The following is a 12239-nucleotide window of genomic DNA, read 5'->3' on the forward strand; positions in this document are numbered from 1 at the left end:
TTGTTATTTATGTGATGGCCATCAATTTACAAGCTACATAGTGTAGTTTCTAATGCATGTCCCTATAATGGTATTTTTCCAAAAGAATATCTTCTTGACATGTGTTGTTAAATATGCCTACCTCTGTGCAACATGGATTTGAGCCTAGGTTGCTCTCTTATTGTTGGAATGTTCAAATGGGAAGAGTACTTCTGAGATGGGGGGGTGAATCAGAAGTAACTAGTTTTTATTCTTTTAAACCTTCATTAATCTCATAACAAAAAGTAAAGTATATGCATGTAAACATATAAACAAACATGAAATGAAAACATGCATCAACACATGACACAAGAGATTTGGTAACCCAGAAACCCTCGAAGAATAAGAAGGTAAAACTAGGGTGGGGATGACACCCACAAAAATTACTACCGCAATATGTTCAACCACTTCTGATGGTCTACCCTGTGAAAGGCTTGCCCTGTTAAAGGCTTAACACTGTGTAAATAGTGACATGGTTAGAGGATTTACAAACACTTTACATGAAGTGTCACCCTGTTAAAGGATTTACAATAGGTTGTTAAACCCACCTAATACATAAGATTTTCAATCACCTTCTCCAAAGGTTTTCCTACCTAGCTGTAAAGCTAACCTATCAATATAGGATTTCAGCATCTAATACAATGGTGAGAAAGTATTAGAACATTTGACCTGATAGTATGTAGTCTCTAAATATTGGATTCAGGCACTTGATTTTCTCTCTTCTGATCTTGGTCCTCTCAGATCTGATATCTAATCTTGTCCCTTGTCCCTTGTTCTATTCTGATCAACTAGATATGAAACTGCTACTCTATTCCTCTAAGTCTTTCCTTCTTCACACTGAAATTTTTCTATATTCTCCCCATATATTGTTCTCTTCCTTTTTTAATGGATTTTTTGACCTCCTTTTAAATATTTTAAAGACTTTGGATTAGGTATGGATCTACGATGCAAATTGAATCTCAAATTCCCACTCATACCTTTCATTTTTTGCATTGGTTGCATGCCTTGTCCATTTTTCTAATTAGCTGCATGCAGATCACATAGGGAATGTAAATGATTCATCCTTATCATTTTTAAATTTCTCTGTGACAGCTCCAAAATTGGTTTACATTTGAGTTTGTGAGGGCACAAACTCATATGTTGATTTTGTGTTACTCAGCAAATATTAGACTATTGGTGCTTGGCACATACTATCCTAGATTGCTTGGCACCTATTACACTCTGTCTCACTTGGCACATACATGATTCTGGCTCTCTCAACATATATTGCATTCTAGCTTGCCCGACATCAACTATGACTTGGCACCTATTTATCACTCGGCACTTACATACTGCTCGGCACTTGAAGTCACTCAACACCAGTTGAAATACTAACTTGGCACACACATTGTGGCTCGACATATATGGTGTATTCAGCTTCAATACAAAAATTCTTAAGTGTGTTGACACTCAATTGTCAAAACTATCTAAGACTAACACTTACAAGTTCAACTACTGGGATTGTGGGCCTCTTACTATAATATTGGGTCAAATGTACTCATTTTCATTTTTAATGCTACATAATGTCACTTCGTATTTAGTTGTAAACTAGTGCATGCAAGCACAGTTATTGGTTAAGCAAGTTAAGGTTCAATCATGTAAGTTAGAAGTCCTTGCACGTAGAGATGGTATGAATACTATTGATCCACATGGTGAGCATGTGAAAGCATGTTGACAACATACTAAACAAGCACCAAATTACCTCGTGTCAACGGTTAAAACTCAAAACTCAATAGTTATTAGGATATGTTCACCAACAAAATACATCTTGCCTATGAAATTAGCTTCAACTGAAGCACCAATATTTTCTACAGTGAATTCCTTGAATTTTAATCCAAAAATGTGATCTAAAAATGATGGAGCCCTATATTTTGATGTTCTTTCATATGATATCAAATATTTGTAGGTACTAAGATTTGGGCCTGCATGTTTATGGATTTACTGTAAATGTCTAAAGCCATTTATGAAAGACCCTGTGAACACCTTAATAAATTAATCCTTCTTTTTATTTTACAGTTTAACCATGTCTTAGTCCCACTTTTCCAATCTTCCAAATCTGCCTCCTACACAACACTTGGCAGGAACTATGTTGTATCACAACTCTTGTCTTTTATGGGACTAATCTGTTTGAAGGAACCATAAGAGCCAAATTTTTAGTTATGTTGAAATAGGAAGAAACAATGTGGAGGTGAAAATAATGAAAATAAATTTTAAAGACATCATTCAATAAGGGAGTCATATCATACAGTTCTGAGATTGAAAAATAAATAAAAGATTACATAATGGATTAAAAGTATACAAATTGAAAATAAAACAACAAATTTTTAATAAGGGAGGTTGGGAGATGGATGTAATCTATCTAGCATTGCAAAAATGATAGTTGTCACTTGGCCAATCTACCATATTCACAGTGCACAACAACAAAAATTAAATTTAGTAATCTCTATATAAGATTTGGGAGTTTGTGTAAAGTTGTGTAGTCAATTGTATGATTTTATCTCATCCTGTCAGTTCATCTTTGAATAACTATAAACTTTCAGTACATATATTTATGTTGATCAACATTTGAATGTTAAAGTTTTAAAGATATGCTTATAACCTTTAAAGATATCAATTAAACAAGACATTAAATATGAAAATCTATTTGTCTTATTTCCTTTGGGGTGTTATTTTGTCTTATATGAGTACATACTAGAAGCTTTTCTTGCCTAAAATGTCACTTTGTTTTAATAGGGAAAATAAATTCTAAGATGGCCTCATTTGTCCATTAAACAAGACATTGAATATGAAATTCTATTTGTCTTATTTCTTTTGGGGTGTTGTTTTGTCTTCTATGAGTACGTGGTGGAAGCTTTTCTTGCCTAAAATATCAATTTTTTGTAATATGGAAAATAAATTCTACACTGGCCTGATTCTATAGTTCAATACTTGAGAAATAATCAATTTGTGATTTGAATAAACTTTTGTTGTTTCTTACAAATCTACATTTAGTACTAGAGCCTACATGCTATTTATCTATCTATGAAAATGTTAGATACATTTATTATTATTATTTTAAAAATCAATAGAAAAGTTCAATGTTAGATATACTCTAAGACCAAGCTAGCTTATTTGGGTGGATGTACTCATCATGGTGCTATATTTGGAAATTTGGACTTGGGATGTATTGAGTAGAACAATCTAATCACTCCCAAGTTTTGTTTGGTTATTCCTCCTCGATTCCATGAGCTAAGTATCTTTCATGTTAGGAAAGATTCCAAGGAAGCTTAGAAGCTTCGTGTAGGGTGGTAAGGCACTCCTACAATATTCTTGCCACCTTGTATTCTTGGATAGGTTTTGGAGCCTCTGGCATTTTGGTCAATAGGTTTAGAACATCTTGGTATTTTGGTAATTAGTTTATGGTCTCTTTTAGAAATTTTCATTTTATATTCTATCTTCATACTAGTACATATATGTATTTCTTCAAATTTAATGATAACTAAAATTATTTTTGACTAGTCAATATTCAAATGACCTTGACTCTTATAGAATTTCCACATTTTATGGAGATTGTTGATGTGACACTTGTTTGTTAGGTGCATTCCCTATATATTTTCCTTTATGGTGTTCATAATATTTCCCCTTCCATATTCCCCAAATGCTCATATTTAGAACCTTTTCATTTCTGATTTCAATAAATCAAGGTTTCTTCTACCATTGACAATCTCTAGCATAACCATTCCATAACCTTAGTCATTAGAGGCAAGATCAATATTAAATATCTTTGAGAAAGTAATTATTTCTCAGGTGTATAGAGAAGCCAATTCTTGTGCGCATTATATTACCAACCTAGGAGTATAGGCTAAGGGAAAGATATCATGGCAAGGTAATCTTATAAAAGATTTATAAGGAAAACACATGTTACCTAATTGAAAATTTAAAAAGTATGATGAATACATCAAACCAATACAATAGTCACTATAATTTAATGTGGTGGGCTCAGAGCATTAAGAGCTTTGATTATAGTACTCTTTCTGGGTTGTTTTGGTTATTTTTCTTCTTTATTATGAGATTTAATAAAGTTATTTTGTTTTTGAAGGTGACAAGTCTACTATTAGAATCATTGGTGGTGTGCCAAAAAGATAGGAACCTAGTAGTCATGATGAATAGAAGGATGAACCATAGGTTTGACATCAACTTGCAAAGGGAGGTGTGATTCTTTATCTTGAATGATTCCATGACTTTGAACTCGAGGCAATGATGGATTTTTTAAGGGATGGAAGGAGTATAATATCACCATGTATGGGGTTTCCTTTCCACTCAACACCTAGTTTATCTCTAAAATTTTTGGTTTGTGGAATGATGGAAACAAATGATTTAGGGAAAAAAACTACTGAAGAGGCACTGAAGAAATTCTTAAATGATAAAATGGAGAAGAAGGCTTTGGTAAGGGTGGGTATCTCTTGTTGATTGATAGAAGTATAAACTGGGGGGGTGGTTGGGTGAATCAAAATCTTAAGCACTTTTACCTTTCAATAATTTATTCACACATTCAATAGTTGTCTTGTCCATGTAAAACTTGTAAGTGTAAACTTGTTGTAACATGTAAATCTAATCTATCACGTGCATGAAAATAAACACATAACACAATATTTGTTACCCATAAATCCTCCAAGACAAAGCTAAAAATAGGGTAGGGATGACACCCACAATCTTTACTATTGCATAATACAGTTAACCTATTAGGGTTACAATGTTTGATCATAATATATGATCTACCTTGTGAAGATTCTACACTGTTAAAAGCATTTGAGACTACTAGGTCTCATCTTGTTAGAGGATTTAACACTTACAATAAAGTAAGGAGTCTATTAGGAGATTTACAAAGATCTATTAAGATCGCTCTGTTAAGAGATTTACCCTAATTCAAGTTGAATAAAGCTAATCTAGTACTCGACTCTTGATATGCTTTGTAAGCTGATTTTAAGTCTTCTCTTTGAAAATTGATCCTCTCTCTAGATCTGATGAAGCTTTTTTCCCCTTCACTACTCTAAATAGGTCACTTGCTCTGTTAAGAGATAACAAAACAATTCCACTAACTTCTGATCTGATCTTGATCATTCACTTCACCATTCACATATCACTCTTCATCTTCATACACTCTAACTTTTCTCTAGGCTCCTTTTTCTCAATCTAGGTTTGAATCTTCTCTATTTAAAGATTTTTGTAAAGAGTTTTCTAGATGCTTCTATACTTTTCATCTTCATCTAAATAGTTGATCATAAAACATAGGGATCTATGATCCATGTAATAAAAGCGTAAAACCCTTTGTAATAACCTCTACAAATATTTAATGTACCTTCCATGTCAACTTGGATATAATTTACCTCAAATTTTGTATCATTTTTAACTTTTATGTATACTCTGCATTGCTTGACAAGTTTACTATTTTCTCATACTCAACATCGCTAATGCTCAGTTTGTATTATGCTTGGTACGTACTATGTAACTCAACACTTATATGCTTGAATTGCTTGATAGACTTGTTGAGCTCATCTTGTATAAAAAATATGGGATGACCACACACTTACTCGACTGCTAAAGAGCTCGGTACACATATACTTATGTACATGACTCAACCTATATAGAGTAGCTCAGTCGTAGTGATGATCGGCTAACTCTGCCTAGTGAATGACTAAGTGTTTGACACTAATAGACAAAAATAGTTAGAGATACCAAAAAATATTTCTCTAACAAGAAAATTAAACCATTATGGCATTGTGTTCAACGTTGTGTTAGGGCTTCTTTTAACTAGATGGTAGGAAGAAGTGGCTGCATTGTTTCAATTTTGTGTTCTTAAATCATTTATGGCATGTAGATAGAATTTTGTTTCCCTACATCATTGTGGATTCCCTAAATAGGAGTGTGGCCAGTCATAGGAAGAAATCCTCCCAACCTATCCTTCATGAAGGCCTTATCCTTCTTTTTGCCGAGTACTATGAAGCTAGAAAGCCTCCAACAATTCATAAAATGAAACTTGAAAGTGGGTTGAGGAGCAAAAGGAAAACTTCATCCAGTAAAAAGAAAAAAGAAGTGGAGAGTGGGAATTATGGGATGGATATAGGTGATTAGGAAGAATTTATGGACACTTAGGAGGATAGGATCTTTGAAGATCTATGGGATGAAGAAGTTGAAGGGATGGAAATAAGGGAAGAAAGTGATGATTCCCCTCATGTCAAAAGAATTAAAATATCCTCTATCTCACCTAAAGATAGGAAGACATCTAAAGGGGAGAACAAACAGAATTTGTCTCAAGACATTGGAAAAGTTAAGAAGATTGAAAGGGTAGAATCTCCTACCAAGAACATTGTTGGGTATTCAGTGTCAGAGTCTAAAGATGAGCCTACGAAGAAAAATACAAAAGGAAAAGGAAGACATTGTTTTCTTTCCTAACCAGGGTAATCCAAACAACATTGTCAGCGTTAAGGATAAAGTAGAGGCATTGATTATTTTTTATAGTTAGGTTATCAATTAAATTAGTGTCATGAAAGAGGTGGTTAAAAAATTGGATAAAGAGTTGTACAAAGAAATCAAGGCCAGGAGAAGGTCAGAAGAAGGTATCCTAGGGAAAATTCAAGAACTAAAAAAAGTCATTGGGGATAGTGACTCCAAAAATCAAGGGCTAGTTCAAAAGATGATTATTGATAAAGGTAAAGTGGATACAAAGGGCATTAAACTCAAGGTGGACTTGACTTAAGAAGACAAAGGACATCTAGAGGAAGCAATGGGAGGGCTTGGTAAAAGAATAAGGGTTAAGCTGAGCAGGAACAAATGAACTACAATGTTGAAGTACATGGAGGAGGACCCAGAGGTAGCTAAGATAGGTGGTCAAGCTCCTTAAGGAGTTGGCTGAGCTATGATTCTCTGTTTGCTTTTAGTGTTTTACTTTTACCAGTCTAATTTGTTTGCTAGTTTTTTTCTTTTATGCTAGTCTCTAGTTTTAGGATTCTCAAAATTTAAAAGTTTTATCTTTTGCCAGCATAGTTGTAATTTTGGACTTTATCATTTAAACTTTGTATTATGATACTATTGGGTTTCAAGCCCCTATAAAACCAACTTTTTCCTTAATCCAAAACTCTAGTCATCAGAGTTAGATGTAATGGTAAAGTGGCAAGCTATTAGCCATTTTAAGTATTAACCATTAATGTCACCTATAAACAATGCACTCCAAGTATTCATCAGTCTTGGGTGTAATGGAAATGGTGCACTACCCTTGAGCCACCTAAACCAACCATCTCCACAAAAATCTATACAACATTGCAGTTCTCTAAAAGAAAATTAAATTGTAGCTCCAAACACATACTCAAGGCGGAAGGTAATTTTACAAATAGACACCTAGGATTATGTCAACAACATATCCACCTCAATAATTAGGCAATGACTACTATTGTAACTACCAACATAATATTTTCTAAATGTTAACTAACATTATTGCTTATTTTGTTATTTGTGTTGAATAAACAAGTGTAGAGAAATAAGTATTTGTAATGAATACATAAGAGTAATAATACATCATTAACAATGTATACACATATGATAGTAGGATTCAGATGGTTCAATAAATTTACTATCCATTAGACATCCCATTTTCAATAATTATAAAGGTCCAATGGACCCTATAAATTTTAATTACTAAAATGAAGTAGAGAGATATAGTAATAGAAAAGACACTCAATGAACAAGAAGCCCTCCAATGTAAACAACAACAATCACAATACTTATATGTGTAGTTTAATTTTCATTTTTATTTCTAAGATTTTGAATTAAAAGATATCTTAAAATGTGATTCAAATTTATTTTAGGTAAAATATGATATTTGAGGAGGGAAGAAATGAGGTTTTTTTTACTCGTATTTTATTTTTAGTTTGTATTTATAAGTAGCATGTTTAGCTGGGGTTGAATTTTTTCTTATTAGTTTAAAAAAATTTGTCAATCATTTAAGATTTTTAAATTTATAGTGTATATATACATATACATATACATATATACATTTTTTAAAATGATGCAGATTCAAGTATAAGCCAACAAGGTGGTTCTTGAGGTGGTCCACTTGCAGGAGCTCTACCTTGTACGATCATTCAAGTGTCGCTGGATTCTACTTCGGCAGATCAAACTCCACCCCGTGGTTGCTGTCGAGATCGTAGCTCCTCGGTCTACTGGTCGCAAATGCCACATTCTCAGGCTCCTCACTGCTCTCCCAGTGGTGGTTGAGATGTCCATCATCGTCACTCTGCTTGCCCATAGTGGGGTTCTAGTTGGTCCCCAGTTGCTCCTCCTATTGATCTTGCTACCTCTGGTATTGATCATAAGTGGTCATTCCTCGGACTGGATATGGCAATTCCACCTCCCGAATGAAGACAGTTTATATTTATTTTTTTATGAATAGTTATTTGATTTCCAACTCTACCATGTGAAATCTTGCAAGATGTCTTGTATCCCCTGACCCTTTTAATAAATTTATAGCTTTAATATTTAATTAATAAAAAGATACTCTTCATTAAAATATATATATATATATATATATTATAATGGTATACAACTTTTTCAAATTATTCGATGACAAACTAACTTCCAACAATCCACGTAATTCACAACGAATCAAACATATAATTACTATAGCACTTAATCATATAACAAACTTTATTACAAAACATTAATGGTGATTAACAAAACGATTCCACTTCCACGTTCGTTAAACTCGTTCGCAGTAGTGACAGAGGCGGCGGGGTAAGAGGCCGCCCTTGACCACAGACCTTTACATAAGAAGTGCCTGGAATGCTTGACGTTTGATAAGCACTGGTAAAGTTGCTGGTCTTCATCCTGCAAGTGCCTGTACCGTCAGCCATGATTGTAGATGCAGTGCAGCTCGGATTCTTGAGGCAGTTCTGCCAACAATCTGGAATCCCCAAGTAATATATCTCAGAATTTGATTCTGATTCGGGTGGATAAGAAAAGAATTCTGTATGATCCAGTTGAACCATACTCTGGTTATTGCTGCACAGTGTTATATCCTGTTGCCTCCTGCAACCCTTACTGGCATCCGTGGGATCTATCTGATCAAAATCTTGCGATGGGCATTGGCAAACACATACCCCGAAATTTTCACACCATCCATAGACTTTGCACTGGTCTTCCACGGCACTCCATCCCTGTTGCCATGTCGCTGAACTCGCGACCCATCCATACGACCTCAAATTCCCATCTGGGTCAAGCTTGAGTCTTCGCACCGTGATAGAATTGTCCGTATAATCTCCGCTCCGAGACACCCAGATCGAGTCCGCTGAAGAATTGGAGAGTTCGAAAATCCCTTGGCTGGTGAGAGATGCTGTCGTAGCAAACGGAGTACCCTGGTTCAAGTACGTGATGTAGTTCCTCCATTTCAGCGTGAAATTCCCATTGCTCTGCATGGTGAACGTGTAAGGACCCGATCGCAGGCTTTGACCCAAAGTGAAATTCTGATTAATCACCAGACTATCAGTAGGATTTTCAAACGCATCCCAAACAATGTTTGAGCTATCGTTTTGCAGCACAAAGTTCCCATTGTCTCCCATATCTGCGGATGCTACCCCTCGATTGGATGTGTTAGTCTCCCAGACTGGTGCCGTCCCATTACTCAAAACTAGATTGCCATCATTCTGTAAAGTGAAGGAACCTTGTTCTCCCACTGAGATTCCGCCATTGAAGCCTGCAGTCCATACCAGAGTTGTATCATCGATGTTACCAAAGCTGATGCCCACAACATATAATCCCCTGTTTCCGGTTGGGTGAAATCCTAAACTAAAATTCCTTTCCGGGGAATATCAAAATTGCTGTTGGCGCGAAGCAGAGGGTCTAAGACTTGACCCTAGCTTCACTGCTCCCTCTGCAAACATACCCTGGATAAATACAGCAACAATACATAATATTGGGATTCCCATAATTTGATGATTACTGGCAACTAATAGATTGTTGGGTATTCAGTACCAAGCAATCAATTCTTGTTTGGACCTCCTCTGTTTATTTATGGGATTAACTAAACATTTCTGGTCTTCGATCCTATTCTTTTAATACTGGAATTAAATTGTCTGAACATTAATTCCACTGTCAAAGCAAAATACCACGAGTTCCATCATCCGGATTGACTTGACTGAAGTTTTTTTGCTGCGGTCAAAGCAAGACATTTAATATAATATAAAAAGCAAATTATGTATATTTAGTCTTAAAATTGTAAGTCCACTCAAAACATTTAACGACCCCATTTATACAATAATTTTCGCACAAAAGTTATCATTGTGGGCCCCTCTGGTATTTTATTCACGGTTCATCGATGCCATGACCATCAGCATCTCAATTGGAGTTGGAAACTCGTTTTTGTGGGGTAATTTCTCCCAACAACCCAGCTGTCTGCCTCCACTAGTCTCGCCGTTAATAGCAGACAACATGTCGAACTCAGCAGCCCAGCGCTGTTTGACCTTTGGCCTCCAACTGCTTGTAGCCGCCCAAATTAAATGCAATATATTAATATTATTTATAAGTTGTAATATATCTATTTGATAATCTAGAGAGTTAGACCTCTAAAAATAGAGGCTTTATGTAATTCATTATGTAAGTCAGTAATTTTATTAGTTCCTGAATACTATTACATTCATTGAATGCAATTTTTGAATTACATTAATCAATCAAATTAAAGAATTTAAAAATTTATATGGAATTTAGGATATCAATTTTTCATTTTTCTTTATTAGTCCCCACCTATTAATAGGTAGGCTACTAATGTTTTCATTAAACCCTCCTTTTGATTAACTGAGAAATAAATTTTACACTTTTAAGATTTCAAAGGTTTTATTTTTAAAATCATTTTTTGAAGATATGAATTCTTTTTCTATTGGCTAAAGGCATTTTTGGCGGGGGTTAATTTTATTTTTAAATACAATTTTTAAAGAAAAATATGCACTGATAAGAAGGAATTTATTTAACTGTCAACAATTGAACAGTTGCATTTATTACAAACCCATCGTACTATTGCCTATAACACACCAATAGGGACCGTGCCCATTGTTGCCCTGCCACAATGATGTGCCCTCCTCCGTATCGACTGCATGATAGTACACTCTCATTTCCAGATAATGGCAGCAATTTTTTTTATATATTTAACTTTTATTTTTATATACACTTTGTGTATTTAATGAAATTCAACTTTTTTATGTTGTATTTTTTAACAAAGAACATTTAGATTTATGCAATAAAATTTTGTATTTATTTCTCTATATATTTTTTGAATTTCAATATAGTAGAATTTGGCTAATAAAATAATGACAAAAAGTATTAAAAATATTAAAAATAATTTCATTGTTTTTTTTTAGCCAATAGTGGCATGTCGTGATGGTTAAGTTGTTGTGTTGTTATCCTTGCCATCAAGGTTCAAATCTCATGGGGATGAGGTCCCCCATTTGTGGCCTCACTGGTTCATAGCTCCAGGTCAAAGCGTTTACCCCTCTTAAAATAAAAAATAAAAAAAAAATCATTGTTTTTAAAAATGAATAAATAAATATTATTTGAATGGAGTGTTTTATTATATGATATAAAATGGAAAAAATATATTAAGTAATTAAAGTAATTTTAAATCAATAAAGGATAATGAACTATTGTTTTAGTTTTAATTAATAATAAAAAGATATATAAATGTTTTGTATTTTTTTTTAAATTAGTCCAAGCCCAATAAAAGATATATAAATGTTAATATAAAATAGAAAAATAAAATAAAAGTTTGAAATGATTATATTTATAAACTCAATTTTAAAATTAAACATATTTTAACTAAATTTTAAATATTAAAAAGATATATAAATGTTAATATAAAATAGAAAAATAAAATAAAAGTTTGAAATGATTATATTTATAAACTCAATTTTAAAATTAAACATATTTTAACTAAATTTTAAATATTAAAAAGATAGAGAATTTTAAATATAAGTAAAGATTATATTTAAAATAGAAACACTTTATGTTTTAAATACATCATATGAAATAGAATTATTCTATATCATATTAAAATAAAAACTATTTTTTTAATTGAATTTAATTTAATTAAAAAAATGTTACCCCTTAATGATGCAACATTTTTATTTGAATATTTAAAGTGGCTAGAAGTAAGTTTTTATATT

General features: G+C 33.3%; 1 pseudogene; it reads right to left on the minus strand.

Moving 5' to 3' along the window:
* Positions 1-8605: 8605 nt before the first annotated feature.
* LOC149536534 (G-type lectin S-receptor-like serine/threonine-protein kinase At1g34300 pseudogene) lies at positions 8606-10135 on the minus strand (annotated as a pseudogene).
* Positions 10136-12239: the final 2104 nt, after the last annotated feature.

Source organism: Cupressus sempervirens, chromosome 10 (assembly GCF_028749045.1).
Source record: "Cupressus sempervirens isolate cs-2001-9-10 chromosome 10, ASM2874904v1, whole genome shotgun sequence".
Classification (NCBI taxonomy): Eukaryota; Viridiplantae; Streptophyta; class Pinopsida; order Cupressales; family Cupressaceae; genus Cupressus; species Cupressus sempervirens.